This window comes from Oncorhynchus clarkii, unplaced genomic scaffold, assembly GCF_045791955.1.
Source record: "Oncorhynchus clarkii lewisi isolate Uvic-CL-2024 unplaced genomic scaffold, UVic_Ocla_1.0 unplaced_contig_1723_pilon_pilon, whole genome shotgun sequence".
NCBI classification, from domain to species: Eukaryota; Metazoa; Chordata; class Actinopteri; order Salmoniformes; family Salmonidae; genus Oncorhynchus; species Oncorhynchus clarkii.
This window is the reverse complement of record NW_027260956.1, coordinates 125,001-146,406: the sequence shown is the minus strand read 5'-3', so window position 1 is coordinate 146,406 and position 21,406 is coordinate 125,001. Positions and strand designations below refer to the sequence as shown.

General features: G+C 43.5%; 5 non-coding genes across 5 annotated transcripts; all 5 read left to right on the top strand.

Moving 5' to 3' along the window:
- trnar-ccu (transfer RNA arginine (anticodon CCU)) lies at positions 1–73 on the top strand. Its single transcript has one exon. It is a non-coding gene; the product is annotated as a tRNA-Arg (tRNA).
- A 5,676-nt stretch (positions 74–5,749) lies between these two features.
- On the top strand, positions 5,750–5,822 carry trnar-ccu (transfer RNA arginine (anticodon CCU)). Its single transcript has one exon. It is a non-coding gene; the product is annotated as a tRNA-Arg (tRNA).
- A 9,486-nt stretch (positions 5,823–15,308) lies between these two features.
- trnar-ccu (transfer RNA arginine (anticodon CCU)) lies at positions 15,309–15,381 on the top strand. Its single transcript has one exon. It is a non-coding gene; the product is annotated as a tRNA-Arg (tRNA).
- Positions 15,382–15,853: 472 nt separating this feature from the next.
- trnam-cau (transfer RNA methionine (anticodon CAU)) lies at positions 15,854–15,925 on the top strand. The gene has a single exon. It is a non-coding gene; the product is annotated as a tRNA-Met (tRNA).
- A 199-nt stretch (positions 15,926–16,124) lies between these two features.
- trnai-uau (transfer RNA isoleucine (anticodon UAU)) lies at positions 16,125–16,196 on the top strand. The gene has a single exon. It is a non-coding gene; the product is annotated as a tRNA-Ile (tRNA).
- Positions 16,197–21,406: the final 5,210 nt, after the last annotated feature.

The window sequence follows — 21,406 nt, the reverse complement described above, 5'->3', positions numbered from 1 at the left end:
GCCCCAGTGGCCTAATGGATAAGGCATTGGCCTCCTAAGCCAGGGATTGTGGGTTAAAGTCCCGTCTGGGGTGGATGGAAGCAGAGTAGAGCAGCGGAAACGTGCTGGGCCCATAACCCAGAGGTCGATGGATCGAAACCATCCTTTGCTAAACAGTTTATTTTAAGTGCGAACAACATTTTTAAAAAATGTGTCGTTTCATGGGCATAATGTCTCAGTGCCATTATAATTTTTTTTTACCTCTTCCAACAGTTCGTATAGGTCATACTGTTTACACAGTATCCCAGTGGCCTAAGATACTGGACTCCTCAGCCAAAGATTTTGAGTTCTAGTCTTTTCTGAAGTGGCTGAGAGCAGAGTGGTGCAGCGGAAGCGTGCTGGGCCCATAACCCAGAGGTCGATGGATCGAAACCATCCTCTGCTAAACAGATTATTTTCAAAAATGAAACGCAAACAGAAATTAGAAAGCTAAATTTCATTTGCGTGTCTCAGTGCTATCCAGTACACATTGTTTTTACTGCTTCTATCAGTTCGTACTATTTGCAAAAGGTAGACAGTACCCCTAATGGATAAGGCACTGACCTCCTAAGCCAGGGATTGTGGGTTCAAGTTCCATCTGGGGTGGATGGAAGCAGAGTGGCGCAGCGGAAGCGTGCTGGGCCCATAACCCAGAGGTCGATGGATTGAAACCATCCTCTGCTAAACAGTTTATTTTAAGTGCGAACAACATTTTTAAAAAATGTGTCGTTTCATGGGCATAATGTCTCAGTGCCATTATAATTTTTTTTTACCTCTTCCAACAGTTCGTATAGGTCATACTGTTTACACAGTATCCCAGTGGCCTAAGATACTGGACTCCTAAGCCATGGATTGTGAGTTCTAGTCTTTTCTAAAGTGGCTGAGAGCAGAGTGGCGCAGCGGAAGCGTGCTGGGCCCATAACCCAGAGGTCGATGGATCGAAACCATTCTCTGCTAAACATTTTATTTTAAGTGCGAACAACATTTTTTAAAAATGTGTCGTTTCATGGGCATGTCTCAGTGCCATTATATATATATTTTTTACCTCTTCCAACAGTTCGTATAGGTCATACTGTTTACACAGTATCCCAGTGGCCTAAGATACTGGACTCCTAAGCCAAAGATTTTGAGTTCTAGTCTTTTCTTAAGTGGCTGAGAGCAGAGTGGCGCAGCGGAAGCGTGCTGGGCCCATAACCCAGAGGTCAATGGATCGAAACCATCCTCTGCTAAACAGATTATTTTCAAAAATGAAACGCAAACAGAAATTAGAAAGCTAAATTTCATTTGCGTGTCTCAGTGCTATTCAGTACACATTGTTTTTACTGCTTCTATCAGTTCGTACTATTTGCAAATGGTAGAAAGTGCCACAGTGGCCTAGTGGATAAGGCACTGGCCTCGTAAGCAAGGGATTGTGGGTTCAAGTCCCATCTGGGGTGGATGGAAGCAGAGTGGCGCAGCGGAAGCGTGCTGGGCCCATAACCCAGAGGTCGATGGATCGAAACCATCCTCTGCTAAACAGTTTATTTTAAGTGCGAACAACATTTTTTAAAAATGTGTCGTTTCATGTGCCATTATATATATTTTTTTACCTCTTCCAACAGTTCGTATAGGTCATACTGTTTACACAGTATCCCAGTGGCCTAAGATACTGGACTCCTAAGCCATGGATTGTGAGTTCTAGTCTTTCTTAAGTGGCTGAGAGCAGAGTGGCGCAGCGGAAGCGTGCTGGTCCCATAACCCAGAGGTCGATAGATCGAAACCATCCTCTGCTAAACAGTTTATTTTAAGTGCGAACAACATTTTTAAAAAATGTGTCGTTTCATGGGCATAATGTCTCAGTGCCATTATATATTTTTTTTTACCTCTTCCAACAGTTCGTATAGGTCATACTGTTTACACAGTATCCCAGTGGCCTAAGATACTGGACTCCTAAGCCAAAGATTTTGAGTTCTAGTCTTTTCTGAAGTGCCTGAGAGCAGAGTGGCGCAGCGGAAGCGTGCTGGGCCCATAACCCAGAGGTCAATGGATCGAAACCATCCTCTGCTAAACAGATTATTTTCAAAAATGAAACGCAAACAGAAATTAGAAAGCTAAATTTAATTTGCGTGTCTCAGTGCTATCCAGTACACATTGTTTTTACTGCTTCTATCAGTTCGTACTATTTGCAAAAGGTAGACAGTGCCACAGTGTCCTAATGGATAATGCACTGGCCTCCTAAGCCAGGGACTGTGGGTTCAAGTCCCATCTGGGGTGGATGGAAGCAGAGTGGTGCAGCGGAAGCGTGCTGGGCCCATAACCCAGAGGTCAATGGATCGAAACCATCCTCTGCTAAACAGTTTATTTTAAGTGCGAACAACATTTTTAAAAAATGTGTCGTTTCATGGGCATGTCTCAGTGCCATTATATATTTTTTTTTACCTCTTCCAACAGTTCGTATAGGTCATACTGTTTACACAGTATCCCAGTGGCCTAAGACACTGGACTCCTAAGCAAAGGATTTTGAGTTCTAGTCTTTTCTGAAGTGGCTGAGAGCAGAGTGGCGCTGCGGAAGCGTGCTGTGCCCATAACCCAGAGGTCGATAGATCGAAACCATCCTCTGCTAAACAGATTTTTTCAAAAATGAAACGCAAACAGAAATTAGAAAGCTAAATTTCATTTGCGTGTCTCAGTGCTATCCAGTACACATTGTTTTTACTGCTTCTATCAGTTCGTACTATTTGCAAAAGGTAGACAGTACCCCTAATGGATAAGGCACTGACCTCCTAAGCCAGGGATTGTGGGTTCAAGTTCCATCTGGGGTGGATGGAAGCAGAGTGGCGCAGCGGAAGCGTGCTGGGCCCATAACCCAGAGGTCGATGGATCGAAACCATCCTCTGCTAAACAGTTCATTTTAAGTGCGAACAACATTTTTTAAAAATGTGTCGTTTCATGGGCATGTCTCAGTGCCATTATAATTTTTTTTTTACCTCTTCCAACAGTTCGTATAGGTCATACTGTTTACACAGTATCCCAGTGGCCTAATACACTGGACTCCTAAGCAATGGATTGTGAGTTCTAGTCTTTTCTGAAGGGGATGAGAGCAGAGTGGCGCAGCGGAAGCGTGCTGGGCCCATAACCCAGAGGGCGATGGATCGAAACCATCCTCTGCTAAACAGTTTATTTTAAGTGCGAACAACATTTTTTTTAAATGTGTCGTTTCATGGGCATGTCTCAGTGCCATTATAATTTTTTGTTTACCTCTTCCAACAGTTCGTATAGGTCATACTGTTTACACAGTATCCCAGTGGCCTAAGACACTGGCCTCCTAAGCCAGGGATTGTGGGTTCAAGTCCCATCTGGGGTGGATGGAAGCAGAGTGTTGCAGCGGGAGTGTGCTGGGCCCATTACCCAGAGGTCGATGGATTGAAACCCATCCTCTGCTAAACAGTTTATTTTAAGTGCGAACAATATTTTTAAAAAATGTGTCGTTTCATGGGCATGTCTCAGTGCCATTATATATATTTTTTTACCTCTTCCAACAGTTCTTATAGGTCATACTGTTTACACAGTATCCCAGTGGCCTAAGATACTGGACTCCTAAGCCAAAGATTTTGAGTTCCAGTCTTTTCTGAAGTGGCTGAGAGCAGAGTGGCGCAGCGGAAGAGTGCTGGGCCCATAACCCAGAGGTCGATGGATCGAAACCATCCTCTGCTAAACAGATTATTTTCAAAAATGAAACGCAAACAGAAATTAGAAAGCTAAATTTCATTTGCGTGTCTCAATGCTATCCAGTACACATTGTTTTTACTGCTTCTATCAGTTCGTACTATTTACCCAAGGTAGCTAGTGCCACAGTGGCCTAATGGATAAGGCACTGGCCTCCTAAACCAGGGATTGTGGGTTCAAGTCCCATCTGGGGTGGATGGAAGCAGAGTGGCGCAGCGGAAGCGTGCTGGGCCCATAACCCAGAGGTCGATGGATCGAAACCATCATCTGCTAAACAGTTTATTTTAAGTGCGAACAACATTTTTTTTAAATGTGTCGTTTCATGTGCCATTATATATATTTTTTTACCTCTTCCAACAGTTCGTATAGGTCATACTGTTTACACAGTATCCCAGTGGCCTAAGATACTGGACTCCTAAGCCATGGATTGTGAGTTCTACTCTTTTCTGAAGTGGCTGAGAGCAGAGTGGCGCAGCGGAAGCGTGCTGGGCCCATAACCCAGAGGTCGATGGATCGAAACCATCCTCTGCTAAACAGTTCATTTTAAGTGCGAACAACATTTTTTAAAAATGTGTCGTTTCATGGGCATGTCTCAGTGCCATTATAATTTTTTTTTTACCTCTTCCAACAGCTCGTATAGGTCATACTGTTTACACAGTATCCCAGTGGCCTAAGATACTGGACTCCTAAGCCATGGATTGTGAGTTCTAGTCTTTTCTGAAGTGGCTGAGAGCAGAGTGGCACAGCGGAAGCGTGCTGGGCCCATAACCCATAGGTCGATGGATCGAAACCATCCTCTGCTAAACAGTTTATTTTAAGTGCGAACAACATTTTTTTTAAATGTGTCGTTTCATGGGCATGTCTCAGTGCCATTATAATTTTTTGTTTACCTCTTCCAACAGTTCGTATAGGTCATACTGTTTACACAGTATCCCAGTGGCCTAAGACACTGGCCTCCTAAGCCAGGGATTGTGGGTTCAAGTCCCATCTGGGGTGGATGGAAGCAGAGTGTTGCAGCGGGAGTGTGCTGGGCCCATTACCCAGAGGACGATGGATCGAAACCATCCTCTGCTAAACAGTTTATTTTAAGTGCGAACAACATTTTTTAAAAAATGTGTCGTTTCATGGGCATGTCTCAGTGCCATTATATAGATTTTTTTTACCTCTTCCAACAGTTCGTATAGGTCATACTGTTTACACAGTATCCCAGTGGCCTAAGATACTGGACTCCTAAGCCATGGATTGTGAGTTCTAGTCTTTTCTGAAGTGGCTGAGAGCAGAGTGGCGCAGCGGAAGCGTGCTGGGCCCATAACCCAGAGGTCGATGGATCGAAACCATCCTCTGCTAAACAGTTCATTTTAAGTCCGAACAACATTTTTTAAATATGTGTCGTTTCATGGGCATGTCTCAGTGCCATTATATTTTTTTTTTTACCTCTTCCAACAGTTCGTATTGGTCATACTGTTTACACAGTATCCCAGTGGCCTAAGATACTGGACTCCTAAGCCATGGATTGTGAGTTCTAGTCTTTTCTGAAGTGGCTGAGAGCAGAGAGGCGCAGCGGAAGCGTGCTGGGCCCATAACCCAGAGGTCGATGGATCGAAACCATCCTCTGCTGAACAGTTAATTTTAAGTGCGAACAACATTTTTAAAAAATGTGTCGTTTCATGGGCATAATGTCTCAGTGCCATTATAATTTTTTTTTTACCTCTTCCAACAGTTCGTATAGGTCATACTGTTTACACAGTATCCCAGTGGCCTAAGATACTGGACTCCTAAGCCATGGATTGTGAGTTCTAGTCTTTTCTGAAGTGGCTGAGAGCAGAGTGGCGCAGCGGAAGCGTGCTGGGCCCATAACCCAGAGTTTGATGCATCGAAACCATCCTCTGCTAAACAGATTATTTTCAAAAATGAAACGCAAACAGAAATTAGAAAGCTACATTTCATTTGCGTGTCTCAGTGCTATCCAGTACACATTGTTTTTACTGCTTCTATCAGTTCATACTATTTGCGAAAGGTAGATGGTGCCCCAGTGGCCTAATGGATAAGGCATTGGCCTCCTAAGCCAGGGATTGTGGGTTCAAGTCCCATCTGGGGTGGATGGAAGCAGAGTGTGGCAGCGGGAGTGTGCTGGGCCCATTACCCAGAGGACGATGGATCGAAACCATCCTCTGCTAAACAGTTTATTTTAAGTGCGAACAACATTTTTTTTAAAATGTGTCGTTTCATGGGCATGTCTCAGTGCCATTATATATATATTTTTTTACCTCTTCCAACAGTTCGTATAGGTCATACTGTTTACACAGTATCCCAGTGGCCTAAGATACTGGACTCCTAAGCCATGGATTGTGAGTTCTAGTCTTTTCTGAAGTGGCTGAGAGCAGAGTGGCGCAGCGGAAGCGTGCTGGGCCCATAACCCAGAGGTCGATGGATCGAAACCATCCTCTGCTAAACAGTTCATTTTAAGTGCGAACAACATTTTTTAAAAATGTGTCGTTTCATGGGCATGTCTCAGTGCCATTGTATTTTTTTTTTTACCTCTTCCAACAGTTCGTATAGGTCATACTGTTTACACAGTATCCCAGTGGCCTAAGATACTGGACTCCTAAGCCATGGATTGTGAGTTCTAGTCTTTTCTGAAGTGGCTGAGAGCAGAGTGGCGCAGCGGAAGCGTGCTGGGCCCATAACCCAGAGGTCGATGGATCGAAACCATCCTCTGCTAAACAGTTTATTTTTAAGTGCGAACAACATTTTTTAAAAATGTGTCGTTTCATGGGCATGTCTCAGTGCCATTATATATATTTTTTTACCTCTTCCAACAGTTCGTATAGGTCATACTGTTTACACAGTATCCCAGTGGCCTAAGACACTGGACTCCTAAGCAATGGATTGTGAGTTCTAGTCTTTTCTGAAGGGGATGAGAGCAGAGTGGCCCAGCGGAAGCGTGCTGGGCCCATAACCCAGAGGTCGATGGATCGAAACCATCCTCTGCTAAACAGTTTATTTTAAGTGCGAACAACATTTTCTAAAAATGTGTCGTTTCATGGGCATGTCTCAGTGCCATTATATATATTTTTTTACCTCTTCCAACAGTTCGTATAGGTCATACTGTTTACACAGTATCCCAGTGGCCTAAGATACTGGACTCCTAAGCCATGGATTGTGAGTTCTAGTCTTTTCTGAAGTGGCTGAGAGCAGAGTGGCGCAGCGGAAGCGTGCTGGGCCCATAACCCAGAGGTCGATGGATCGAAACCATCCTCTGCTAAACAGTTCATTTTAAGTGCGAACAACATTTTTTAAAAATGTGTCGTTTCATGGGCATGTCTCAGTGCCATTGTATTTTTTTTTTTACCTCTTCCAACAGTTCGTATAGGTCATACTGTTTACACAGTATCCCAGTGGCCTAAGATACTGGACTCCTAAGCCATGGATTGTGAGTTCTAGTCTTTTCTGAAGTGGCTGAGAGCAGAGTGGCGCAGCGGAAGCGTTCTGGGCCCATAACCCAGAGGTCGATGGATCGAAACCATCCTCTGCTAAACAGTTTATTTTAAGTGCGAACAACATTTTAAAAAAATGTGTCGTTTCATGGGCATGTCTCAGTGCCATTATATATATTTTTTTACCTCTTCCAACAGTTCGTATAGGTCATACTGTTTACACAGTATCCCAGTGGCCTAAGATACTGGACTCCTAAGCCATGGATTGTGAGTTCTAGTCTTTTCTGAAGTGACTGAGAGCAGAGTGGCGCAGCGGAAGCGTGCTGGGCCCATAACCCAGAGGTCGATGGGTCGAAACCATCCTCTGCTAAACAGATTATTTTCAAAAATGAAATGCAAACAGAAATTAGAAAGCTAAATTTCATTTGCGTGTCTCAGTGCTATCCAGTACACATTGTTTTTACTGCTTCTATCAGTTCGTACTATTTGCAAAAGGTAGACAGTACCCCTAATGGATAAGGCACTGACCTCCTAAGCCAGGGATTGTGGGTTCAAGTTCCATCTGGGGTGGATGGAAGCAGAGTGGCGCAGCGGAAGCGTGCTGGGCCCATAACCCAGAGGTCGATGGATTGAAACCATCCTCTGCTAAACAGTTTATTTTAAGTGCGAACAACATTTTTAAAAAATGTGTCGTTTCATGGGCATAATGTCTCAGTGCCATTATAATTTTTTTTTACCTCTTCCAACAGTTCGTATAGGTCATACTGTTTACACAGTATCCCAGTGGCCTAAGATACTGGACTCCTAAGCCATGGATTGTGAGTTCTAGTCTTTTCTGAAGTGGCTGAGAGCAGAGTGGCGCAGCGGAAGCGTGCTGGGCCCATAACCCAGAGGTCGATGGATCGAAACCATCCTCTGCTAAACAGTTTATTTTAAGTGCGAACAACATTTTTTAAAAATGTGTCGTTTCATGGGCATGTCTCAGTGCCATTATATATATTTTTTTACCTCTTCCAACAGTTCGTATAGGTCATACTGTTTACACAGTATCCCAGTGGCCTAAGATACTGGACTCCTAAGCCATGGATTGTGAGTTCTAGTCTTTTCTGAAGTGGCTGAGAGCAGAGTGGCGCAGCGGAAGCGTGCTGGGCCCATAACCCAGAGGTCGATGGATCGAAACCATCCTCTGCTAAACAGTTCATTTTAAGTGCGAACAATTTTTTTTTTAAATGTGTCGTTTCATGGGCATGTCTCAGTGCCATTATAATTTTTTTTTTACCTCTTCCAACAGTTCGTATAGGTCATACTGTTTACACAGTATCCCAGTGGCCTAAGACACTGGACTCCTAAGCCATGGATTGTGAGTTCTAGTCTTTCTGAAGTGGCTGAGAGCAGAGTGGCGCAGCGGAAGCGTGCTGGTCCCATAACCCAGAGTTCGATAGATCGAAACCATCCTCTGCTAAACAGTTTATTTTAAGTGCGAACAACATTTTTAAAAAATGTGTCGTTTCATGGGCATAATGTCTCAGTGCCATTATATATATTTTTTTACCTCTTCCAACAGTTCGTATAGGTCATACTGTTTACACAGTATCCCAGTGGCCTAAGATACTGGACTCCTAAGCCAAAGATTTTGAGTTCTAGTCTTTTCTGAAGTGCCTGAGAGCAGAGTGGCGCAGCGGAAGCGTGCTGGGCCCATAACCCAGAGGTCAATGGATCGAAACCATCCTCTGCTAAACAGATTATTTTCAAAAATGAAACGCAAACAGAAATTAGAAAGCTACATTTAATTTGCGTGTCTCAGTGCTATCCAGTACACATTGTTTTTACTGCTTCTATCAGTTCGTACTATTTGCAAAAGGTAGACAGTGCCACAGTGGCCTAATGGATAATGCACTGGCCTCCTAAGCCAGGGATTGTGGGTTCAAGTCCCATCTGGGGTGGATGGAAGCAGAGTGGTGCAGCGGAAGCGTGCTGGGCCCATAACCCAGAGGTCCATGGATCGAAACCATCCTCTGCTAAACAGTTTATTTTAAGTGCGAACAACATTTTTTTTAAATGTGTCGTTTCATGAGCATGTCTCAGTGCCATTATAATTTTTTGTTAACCTCTTTCAACAGTTCGTATAGGTCATACTGTTTACACAGTATCCCAGTGGCCTAAGACACTGGCCTCCTAAGCCAGGGATTGTGGGTTCAAGTCCCATCTGGGGTGGATGGAAGTAGAGTGTTGCAGCGGGAGTGTGCTGGGCCCATTACCCAGAGGACGATGGATCGAAACCATCCTCTGCTAAACAGTTTATTTTAAGTGCGAACAACATTTTTTTAAAAATGTGTCGTTTCATGGGCATAATGTCTCAGTGCCATTATAATTTTTTTTGTTACCTCTTCCAACAGTTCGTATAGGTCATACTGTTTACACAGTATCCCAGTGGCCTAAGATACTGGACTCCTAAGCCATGGATTGTGAGTTCTAGTCTTTTCTGAAGGGGATGAGAGCAGAGTGAAGCAGCGGAAGCGTGATGGGCCCATAACCCAGAGGTCGATGGATCGAAACATCCTCTGCTAAACAGTTTATTTTAAGTGCGAACAACATTTTTTTAAAATGTGTCGTTTCATGGGCATGTCTCAGTGCCATTATATATATTTTTTTACCTCTTCCAACAGTTCGTATAGGTCATACTGTTTACACAGTATCCCAGTGGCCTAAGATACTGGACTCCTAAGCCAAAGATTTTGAGTTCTAGTCTTTTCTGAAGTGGCTGAGAGCAGAGTGGCGCAGCGGAAGCGTGCTGGGCCCATAACCCAGAGGTCGATGGATCGAAACCATCCTCTGCTAAACAGTTTATTTTAAGTGCGAACAACATTTTTAAAAAATGTGTCCTTTCATGGGGATAATGTCTCAGTGCCATTATCCATTTTTTTTTACCTCTTCCAACAGTTCGTATAGGTCATACTGTTTACACAGTATCCCAGTGGCCTAAGATACTGGACTCCTAAGCCATGGATTGTGAGTTCTAGTCTTTTCTGAAGTGGCTGAGAGCAGAGTGGCGCAGCGGAAGCGTGCTGGGCCCATAACCCAGAGGTAGATGGATCGAAACCATCCTCTGCTAAATAGTTTATTTTAAGTGCGAACAACATTTTAAAAAAATGTGTCGTTTCATGGGCATAATGTCTCAGTGCCATTATAATTTTTTTGTTACCTCTTCCAACAGTTCGTATAGGTCATACTGTTTACACAGTATCCCAGTGGCCTAAGATACTGGACTCCTAAGCCATGGATTGTGAGTTCTAGTCTTTTCTGAAGTGGATGAGAGCAGAGTGGCGCAGCGGAAGCGTGCTGGGCCCATAACCCAGAGGTCGATGGATCGAAACCATCCTCTGCTAAACAGTTCTTTTTAAGTGCGAACAACATTTTTAAAAAATGTGTCGTTTCATGGGCATGTCTCAGTGCCATTATAATTTTTTTTTTACCTCTTCCAACAGTTCGTATAGGTCATACTGTTTACACAGTATCCCAGTGGCCTAAGACACTGGACTCCTAAGCCATGGATTGTGAGTTCTAGTCTTTTCTGAAGGGGATGAGAGCAGAGTGAAGCAGCGGAAGCGTGCTGGGCCCATAACCCAGAGGTCGATGGATCGAAACATCCTCTGCTAAACAGTTTATTTTAAGTGCGAACAACATTTTTTTTAAATGTGTCGTTTCATGGGCATGTCTCAGTGCCATTATATATATTTTTTTACCTCATCCAACAGTTCGTATAGGTCATACTGTTTACACAGTATCCCAGTGGCCTAAGATACTGGACTCCTAAGCCAAAGATTTTGAGTTCTAGTCTTTTCTGAAGTGGCTGAGAGCAGAGTGGCGCAGCGGAAGCGTGCTGGGCCCATAACCCAGAGGTCGATGGATCGAAACCATCCTCTGCTAAACAGTTTAATTTAAGTGCGAACAACATTTTAAAAAATGTGTCGTTTCATGGGCATAATGTCTCAGTGCCATTATTCATTTTTTTTTACCTCTTCCAACAGTTCGTATAGGTCATACTGTTTACACAGTATCCCAGTGGCCTAAGATACTGGACTCCTGAGCCATGGATTGTGAGTTCTAGTCTTTTCTGAAGTGGCTGAGAGCAGAGTGGCGCAGCGGAAGCGTGCTGGGCCCATAACCCAGAGGTAGATGGATCGAAACCATCCTCTGCTAAATAGTTTATTTTAAGTGCGAACAACATTTAAAAAAAATGTGTCGTTTCATGGGCATAATGTCTCAGTGCCATTATAATTTTTTTTGTTACCTCTTCCAACAGTTCGTATAGGTCATACTGTTTACACAGTATCCCAGTGGCCTAAGATACTGGACTCCTAAGCCATGGATTGTGAGTTCTAGTCTTTTCTGAAGTGGATGAGAGCAGAGTGGCGCAGCGGAAGCGTGCTGGGCCCATAACCCAGAGGTCGATGGATCGAAACCATCCTCTGCTAAACAGTTCTTTTTAAGTGCGAACAACATTTTTAAAAAATGTGTCGTTTCATGGGCATGTCTCAGTGCCATTATAATTTTTTTTTTACCTCTTCCAACAGTTCGTATAGGTCATACTGTTTACACAGTATCCCAGTGGCCTAAGACACTGGACTCCTAAGCAATGGATTGTGAGTTCTAGTCTTTTCTGAAGGGGATGAGAGCAGAGTGAAGCAGCGGAAGCGTGCTGGGCCCATAACCCAGAGGTCGATGGATCGAAACATCCTCTGCTAAACAGTTTATTTTAAGTGCGAACAACATTTTTTAAAAATGTGTCGTTTCATGGGCATGTCTCAGTGCCATTATATATATTTTTTTACCTCTTCCAACAGTTCGTATAGGTCATACTGTTTACACAGTATCCCAGTGGCCTAAGATACTGGACTCCTAAGCCAAAGATTTTGAGTTCTAGTCTTTTCTGAAGTGGCTGAGAGCAGAGTGGCGCAGCGGAAGCGTGCTGGGCCCATAACCCAGAGGTCGATGGATCGAAACCATCCTCTGCTAAACAGTTTATTTTAAGTGCGAACAACATTTTTAAAAAATGTGTCCTTTCATGGGCATAATGTCTCAGTGCCATTATACATTTTTTTTTACCTCTTCCAACAGTTCGTATAGGTCATACTGTTTACACAGTAATCCAGTGGCCTAAGATACTGGACTCCTAAGCCATGGATTGTGAGTTCTAGTCTTTTCTGAAGTGGCTGAGAGCAGAGTGGCGCAGCGGAAGCGTGCTGGGCCCATAACCCAGAGGTAGATGGATCGAAACCATCCTCTGCTAAATAGTTTATTTTAAGTGCGAACAACATTTTAAAAAAATGTGTCGTTTCATGGGCATAATGTCTCAGTGCCATTATAATTTTTTTTGTTACCTCTTCCAACAGTTCGTATAGGTCATACTGTTTACACAGTATCCCAGTGGCCTAAGATACTGGACTCCTAAGCCATGGATTGTGAGTTCTAGTCTTTTCTGAAGTGGATGAGAGCAGAGTGGCGCAGCGGAAGCGTGCTGGGCCCATAACCCAGAGGTCGATGGATCGAAACCATCCTCTGCTAAACAGTTCTTTTTAAGTGCGAACAACATTTTTAAAAATTGTGTCGTTTCATGGGCATGTCTCAGTGCCATTATAATTTTTTTTTTACCTCTTCCAACAGTTCGTATAGGTCATACTGTTTACACAGTATCCCAGTGGCCTAAGACACTGGACTCCTAAGCAATGGATTGTGAGTTCTAGTCTTTTCTGAAGGGGATGAGAGCAGAGTGAAGCAGCGGAAGCGTGCTGGGCCCATAACCCAGAGGTCGATGGATCGAAACATCCTCTGCTAAACAGTTTATTTTAAGTGCGAACAACATTTTTTTTAAATGTGTCGTTTCATGGGCATGTCTCAGTGCCATTATATATATTTTTTTACCTCTTCCAACAGTTCGTATAGGTCATACTGTTTACACAGTATCCCAGTGGCCTAAGATACTGGACTCCTAAGCCAAAGATTTTGAGTTCTAGTCTTTTCTGAAGTGGCTGAGAGCAGAGTGGCGCAGCGGAAGCGTGCTGGGCCCATAACCCAGAGGTCGATGGATCGAAACCATCCTCTGCTAAACAGTTTATTTTAAGTGCGAACAACATTTTTAAAAAATGTGTCGTTTCATGGGCATAATGTCTCAGTGCCATTATACATTTTTTTTTACCTCTTCCAACAGTTTGTATAGGTCATACTGTTTACACAGTATCCCAGTGGCCTAAGATACTGGACTCCTAAGCCATGGATTGTGAGTTCTAGTCTTTTCTGAAGTGGCTGAGAGCAGAGTGGCGCAGCGAAAGCGTGCTGGGCCCATAAACCAGAGGTAGATGGATCGAAACCATCCTCTGCTAAATAGTTTATTTTAAGTGCGAACAACATTTTAAAAAAATGTGTCGTTTCATGGGCAGAATGTCTCAGTGCCATTATAATTTTTTTTGTTACCTCTTCCAACAGTTCGTATAGGTCATACTGTTTACACAGTATCCCAGTGGCCTAAGATACTGGACTCCTAAGCCATGGATTGTGAGTTCTAGTCTTTTCTGAAGTGGATGAGAGCAGAGTGGTGCAGCGGAAGCGTGCTGGGCCCATAACCCAGAGGTCGATGGATCGAAACCATCCTCTGCTAAACAGTTCTTTTTAAGTGCGAACAACATTTTTAAAAAATGTGTCGTTTCATGGGCATAATGTCTCAGTGCCATTATAATTTTTGTTTTACCTCTTCCAACAGTTCGTATAGGTCATACTGTTTACACAGTATCCCAGTGGCCTAAGATACTGGACTCCTAAGCCATGGATTGTGAGTTCTAGTCTTTTCTGAAGTGGCTGAGAGCAGAGTGGCGCAGCGGAAGCGTGCTGGGCCCATAACCCAGAGGTCGATGGATCGAAACCATTCTCTGCTAAACAGTTCATTTTAAGTGCGAACAACATTTTTTAAAAATGTGTCGTTTCATGGGCATGTCTCAGTGCCATTATAATTTTTTTTTTACCTCTTCCAACAGTTCGTATAGGTCATACTGTTTACACAGTATCCCAGTGGCCTAATACACTGGACTCCTAAGCAATGGATTGTGAGTTCTAGTCTTTTCTGAAGGGGATGAGAGCAGAGTGGCGCAGCGGAAGCGTGCTGGGCCCATAACCCAGAGGGCGATGGATCGAAACATCCTCTGCTAAACAGTTTATTTTAAGTGCGAACAACATTTTTTAAAAATGTGTCGTTTCATGGGCATGTCTCAGTGCCATTATATATATTTTTTTACCTCTTCCAACAGTTTGTTTAGGTCATACTGTTTACACAGTATCCCAGTGGCCTAAGATACTGGACTCCTAAGCCAAAGATTTTGAGTTCTAGTCTTTTCTGAAGTGGCTGAGAGCAGAGTGGCGCAGCGGAAGCGTGCTGGGCCCATAACCCAGAGGTAGATGGATCGAAACCATCCTCTGCTAAATAGTTTATTTTAAGTGCGAACAACATTTTTAAAAAATGTGTCGTTTCATGGGCATAATGTCTCAGTGCCATTATAATTTTTTTTTACCTCTTCCAACAGTTCGTATAGGTCATACTGTTTACACAGTATCCCAGTGGCCTAAGATACTGGACTCCTCAGCCAAAGATTTTGAGTTCTAGTCTTTTCTGAAGTGGCTGAGAGCAGAGTGGCGCAGCGGAAGCGTGCTGTGCCGATAACCCAGGGGTCGATGAATCGAAACCATCCTCTGCTAAACAGTTTATTTTAAGTGAGAACAACATTTTTAAAAAATTTGTCGTTTCATGGGCATGTCTCAGTGCCATTATATATATTTTTTGACCTCTTCCAACAGTTTGTATAGGTCATACTGTTTACACAGTATCCCAGTGGCCTAAGATACTGGACTCCTAAGCCAAAGATTTTGAGTTCTAGTCTTTTCTGAAGTGGCTGAGAGCAGAGTGGCACAGCGGAAGCGTGCTGGGCCCATAACCCAGAAGTCGATGGATCGAAACCATCCTCTGCTAAACAGATTATTTTCAAAAATGAAACGCAAACAGAAATTAGAAAGCTAAATTTAATTTGCGTGTCTCAGTGCTATCCAGTACACATTGTTTTTACTGCTTGTATCAGTTCGTACTATTTGCAAAAGGTAGACAGTGCCCCAGTGGCCTAATGGATAAGGCACTGGCCTCCTAAGCCAGGGATTGTGGGTTCAAGTCCCATCTGGGGTGGATGGAAGCAGAGTGACGCAGCGGAAGCGTGCTGGCCCCATAATGTCTCATGGGCATAATGTCTCAGTGCCATTATAATTTTTTTTTACCTCTTCCAACAGTTCGTATAGGTCATACTGTTTACACAGTATCCCAGTGGCCTAAGATACTGGACTCCTAAGCCATGGATTGTGAGTTCTAGTCTTTTCTGAAGTGGCTGAGAGCAGAGTGGCGCAGCGGAAGCGTGCTGGGCCCATAACCCAAAGGTCGATGGATCGAAACCATCCTCTGCTAAACAGTTTATTTTAAGTGCGAACAACATTTTTTAAAAATGTGTCGTTTCATGGGCATGTCTCAGTGCCATTATATATATTTTTTTACCTCTTCCAACAGTTCGTATAGGTCATACTGTTTACACAGTTTCCCAGTGGCCTAAGATACTGGACTCCTAAGCCATGGATTGTGAGTTCTAGTCTTTTCTGAAGTGGCTGAGAGCAGAGTGGCGCAGCGGAAGCGTGCTGGGCTCATAACCCAGAGGTCGATGGATCGAAACCATCCTCTGCTAAACAGTTTATTTTAAGTGCGAACAACATTTTTTAAAAATGTGTCGTTTCATGGGCATGTCTCAGTGCCATTATATATATTTTTTTACCTCTTCCAACAGTTCGTATAGGTCATACTGTTTACACAGTTTCCCAGTGGCCTAAGATACTGGACTCCTAAGCCATGGATTGTGAGTTCTAGTCTATTCTGAAGTGGCTGAGAGCAGAGTGGCGCAGCGGAAGCGTGCTGGGCTTATAACCCAGAGGTCGATGGATCGAAACCATCCTCTGCTAAACAGTTTATTTTAAGTGCGAACAACATTTTTAAAAAATGTGTCGTTTCATGGGCATGTCTCAGTGCCATTATATATATTTTTTACCTCTTCCAACAGTTCGTATAGGTCATACTGTTTACACAGTATCCCAGTGGCCTAAGATACTGGACTCCTAAGCCAAATATTTTGAGTTCTAGCCTTTTCTGAAGTGGCTGAGAGCAGAGTGGCACAGCGGAAGCGTGCTAGGCCCATAACCCAGAGGTCGATGGATCGAAACCATCCTCTGCTAAACAGTTTATTTTAAGTGCGAACGACATTTTTAAAAAATGTGTCGTTTCATGGGCATAATGTCTCAGTGCCATTATAATTTTTTTTTACCTCTTCCAACAGTTCGTATAGGTCATACTGTTTACACAGTATCCCAGTGGCCTAAGATACTGGACTCCTAAGCCATGGATTGTGAGTTCTAGTCTTTTCTGAAGTGGCTGAGAGCAGAGTGGCGCAGCGGAAGCGTGCTGGGCCAATAACCCAGAGGTCGATGGATCGAAACCATCCTCTGCTAAACAGATTATTTTCAAAAATGAAACGCAAACAGAAATTAGAAAGCTAAATTTCATTTACGTGTCTCAGTGCTATCCAGTACACAATGTTTTTACTGCTTGTATCAGTTCGTACTATTTACAAAAGGTGCCCCAGTGGCCTAATGGATAAGCCACTGGCCTCCTAAGCCAGGGTTTTGGGGTTCAAGTCCCATCTGGGGTGGATGGAAGCAGAGTGGCGCAGCGGAAGCGTGCTGGGCCCATAACCCAGTGGTCGATGGATCGAAACCATCCTCTGCTAAACAGTTTATTTTAAGTGCGAACGACATTTTTAAAAAATGTGTCGTTTCATGGGCATGTCTCAGTGCCATTATATATATATTTTTTACCTCTTCCAACAGTTTGTATAGGTCATACGGTTTACACAGTATCCCAGTGGCCTAAGATACTGGACTCCTAAGCCATGGATTGTGAGTTCTAGTCTTTTCTGAAGTGGCTGAGAGCAGAGTGGCGCAGCGGAAGCGTGCTGTTCCCATAACCCAGAGGTCGATGGATCGAAACCATCCTCTGCTAAACAGTTTATTTTAAGTGCGAACAACATTTTTAAAAAATGTGTCGTTTCATGGGCATGTCTCAGCGCCATTATATATATTTTTTTTACCTCTTCCAACAGTTCGTATAGGTCATACTGTTTACACAGGATCCCAGTGGCCTAAGATACTGGACTCCTAAGCCATGGATTGTGAGTTCTAGTCTTTTCTGAAGTGGCTGAGAGCAGAGTGGCACAGCGGAAGCGTGCTGGGCCCATAACCCAGAGGTCGATGGATCGAAACCATCCTCTGCTAAACAGTTTATTTTAAGTGCGAACAACATTTTTAAAAAATGTGTCGTTTCATGGGCATGTCTCAGTGCCATTATATATATTTTTTTACCTCTTCCAACAGTTCGTATAGGTCATACTGTTTACACAGTATCCCAGTGGCCTAAGACACTGGACTCCTAAGCAATGGATTGTGAGTTCTAGTCTTTTCTGAAGCGGATGAGAGCAGAGTGGCGCAGCGGAAGCGTGCTGGGCCCATAACCCAGAGGTCGATGGATCGAAACCATCCTCTGCTAAACAGTTTATTTTAAGTGCGAACAACATTTTTAAAAAATGTGTCGTTTCATGGGCATGTCTCAGTGCCATTATATATATTTTTTTACCTCTTCCAACAGTTCGTATAGGTCATACTGTTTACACAGTATCCCAGTGGCCTAAGACACTGGACTCCTAAGCAATGGATTGTGAGTTCTAGTCTTTTCTGAAGCGGATGAGAGCAGAGTGGCGCAGCGGAAGCGTGCTGGGCCCATAACCCAGAGGTCGATGGATCGAAACATCCTCTGCTAAACAGTTTATTTTAAGTGCGAACAACATTTTTTAAAAATGTGTCGTTTCATGGGCATGTCTCAGTGCCATTATATATATTTTTTTACCTCTTCCAACAGTTCGTATAGGTCATACTGTTTACACAGTATCCCAGTGGCCTAAGATACTGGACTCCTAAGCCATGGATTGTGAGTTGTAGTCTTTTCTGAAGTAGCTGAGAGCAGAGTTGCTCAGCGGAAGCGTGCTGGGCCCATAACCCAGAGGTCGATGGATCGAAACCATCCTCTGCTAAACAGTTTATTTTAAGTGCGAACAACATTTTTTAAAAATGTGTCGTTTCATGGGCATGTCTCAGTGCCATTATATATATTTTTTTACCTCTTCCAACAGTTCGTATAGGTCATACTGTTTACACAGTATCCCAGTGGCCTAAGATACTGGACTCCTAAGCCATATTTTGTGAGTTCTAGTCTTTTCTGAAGTGGCTGAGAGCAGAGTGGCGCAGCGGAAGCGTGCTGTTCCCATAACCCAGAGGTCGATGGATCGAAACCATCCTCTGCTAAACAGTTTATTTTAAGTGCGAACAACATTTTTAAAAAATGTGTCGTTTCATGGGCATGTCTCAGCGCCATTATATATATTTTTTTTACCTCTTCCAACAGTTCGTATAGGTCATACTGTTTACACAGGATCCCAGTGGCCTAAGATACTGGACTCCTAAGCCATGGATTGTGAGTTCTAGTCTTTTCTGAAGTGGCTGAGAGCAGAGTGGCACAGCGGAAGCGTGCTGGGCCCATAACCCAGAGGTCGATGGATCGAAACCATCCTCTGCTAAACAGTTTATTTTAAGTGCGAACAACATTTTTAAAAAATGTGTCGTTTCATGGGCATGTCTCAGTGCCATTATATATATTTTTTTACCTCTTCCAACAGTTCGTATAGGTCATACTGTTTACACAGTATCCCAGTGGCCTAAGACACTGGACTCCTAAGCAATGGATTGTGAGTTCTAGTCTTTTCTGAAGCGGATGAGAGCAGAGTGGCGCAGCGGAAGCGTGCTGGGCCCATAACCCAGAGGTCGATGGATCGAAACATCCTCTGCTAAACAGTTTATTTTAAGTGCGAACAACATTTTTAAAAAATGTGTCGTTTCATGGGCATGTCTCAGTGCCATTATATATTTTTTTTTACCTCTTCCAACAGTTCGTATAGGTCATACTGTTTACACAGTATCCCAGTGGCCTAAGATACTGGACTCCTAAGCCATGGATTGTGAGTTCTAGTCTTTTCTGAAGTGGCTGCGAGCAGAGTGGCGAAGCGGAAGCGTGCTGGGCCCATAACCCAAAGGTCGATGGATCGAAACCATCCTCTGCTAAACAGTTTATTTTAAGTGCGAACAACATTTTTAAAAAATGTGTCGTTTCATGGGCATGTCTCAGTGCCATTATATATATTTTTTTACCTCTTCCAACAGTTCGTATAGGTCATACTGTTTACACAGTATCCCAGTGGCCTAAGACACTGGACTCCTAAGCAATGGATTGTGAGTTCTAGTCTTTTCTGAAGGTGATGAGAGCAGAGTGGCGCAGCGGAAGCGTACTGGTCCCATAACCCAGAGGTCGATGGATCGAAACCATCCTCTGCTAAACAGTTTATTTTAAGTGCGAACAACATTTTTAAAAAATGTGTCATTTCATGGGCATAATGTCTCAGTGCCATTATAATTTTTTTTTTACCTCTTCCAACAGTTCGTATAGGTCATACTGTTTACACAGTATCCCAGTGGCCTAAGATACTGGACTCCTAAGCCATGGATTGTGAGTTCTAGTCTTTTCTGAAGTGGCTGAGAGCAGAGTGGCGCAGCGGAAGCGTGCTGGGCCCATAACCCAGAGGTCGATGGATCGAAACCATCCTCTGCTAAACAGTTTATTTTAAGTGCGAACAACAGTTTTAAAAAATGTGTCCTTTCATGGGCATGTCTCAGTGCCATTATATATATTTTTTTACCTCTTCCAACAGTTCGTATAGGTCATACTGTTTACACAGTATCCCAGTGGCCTAAGATACTGGACTCCTAAGCCATGGATTGTGAGTTCTAGTCTTTTCTGAAGTGGCTGAGAGCAGAGTGGTGCAGCGGAAGCGTGCTTGGCCCATAACCCAGAGGTTGATGGATCGAAACCATCCTCTGCTAAACAGTTCATTTTAAGTGCGAACAACATTTTTTTTAAATGTGTCGTTTCATGGGCATGTCTCAGTGCCATTATAATTTTTTTTTTACCTCTTCCAACAGTTCGTATAGGTCATACTGTTTACACAGTATCCCAGTGGCCTAAGATACTGGACTCCTAAGCCATGGATTGTGAGTTCTAGTCTTTTCTGAAGTGGCTGAGAGCAGAGTGGCACAGCGGAAGCGTGCTGGGCCCATAACCCAGAGGTCGATGGATCGAAACCATCCTCTGCTGAACAGATTATTTTCAAAAATGAAACGCAAACAGAAATTAGAAAGCTAAATTTCATTTGCGTGTCTCAGTGCTATCCAGTACACATTGTTTTTACTCCTTGTATCAGTTCGTACTATTTGCAGACACTGGTAGACAGTGCCCCAGTGGCCTAATGGATAAGGCACTGGCCTCCTAAACCAGGGATTGTGGGTTTAAGTCCCATCTGGGTTGGATGGAAACAGAGTGGCGCAGCAGAAGTGTGCTGGGCCCATAACCCAGAGGTCGATGGGTCGAAACCATCCTCTGCTAAACAGTTTATTTTAAGTGCGAACAACATTTTTAAAAAATGTGTCGTTTCATGGGCATAATGTCTCAGTGCCATTATATATTTTTTTTTACCTCTTCCAACAGTTCGTATAGGTCATACTGTTTACACAGTATCCCAGTGGCCTAAGATACTGGACTCCTAAGCCATGGATTGTGAGTTCTAGTCTTTTCTGAAGTGGCTGAGAGCAGCGTGGCGCAGCGGAAGCGTGCTGGGCCCATAACCCAGAGATCGATGGATCGAAACCATCCTCTGCTAAACAGTTTATTTTAAGTGCGAACAACATTTTTAAAAAATGTGTCGTTTCATGGGCATGTCTCAGTGCCATTATATATATTTTTTTTACCTCTTCCAACAGTTCGTATAGGTCATACTGTTTACACAGTATCCCAGTGGCCTAAGATACTGGACTCCTAAGCCATGAATTGTGAGTTCTAGTCTTTTCTGAAGTGGCTGAGAGCAGAGTGGCACAGCGGAAGCGTGCTGGGCCCATAACCCAGAGGTCGATGGATCGAAACCATCCTCTGCTAAACAGTTTATTTTAAGTGCGAACAACAT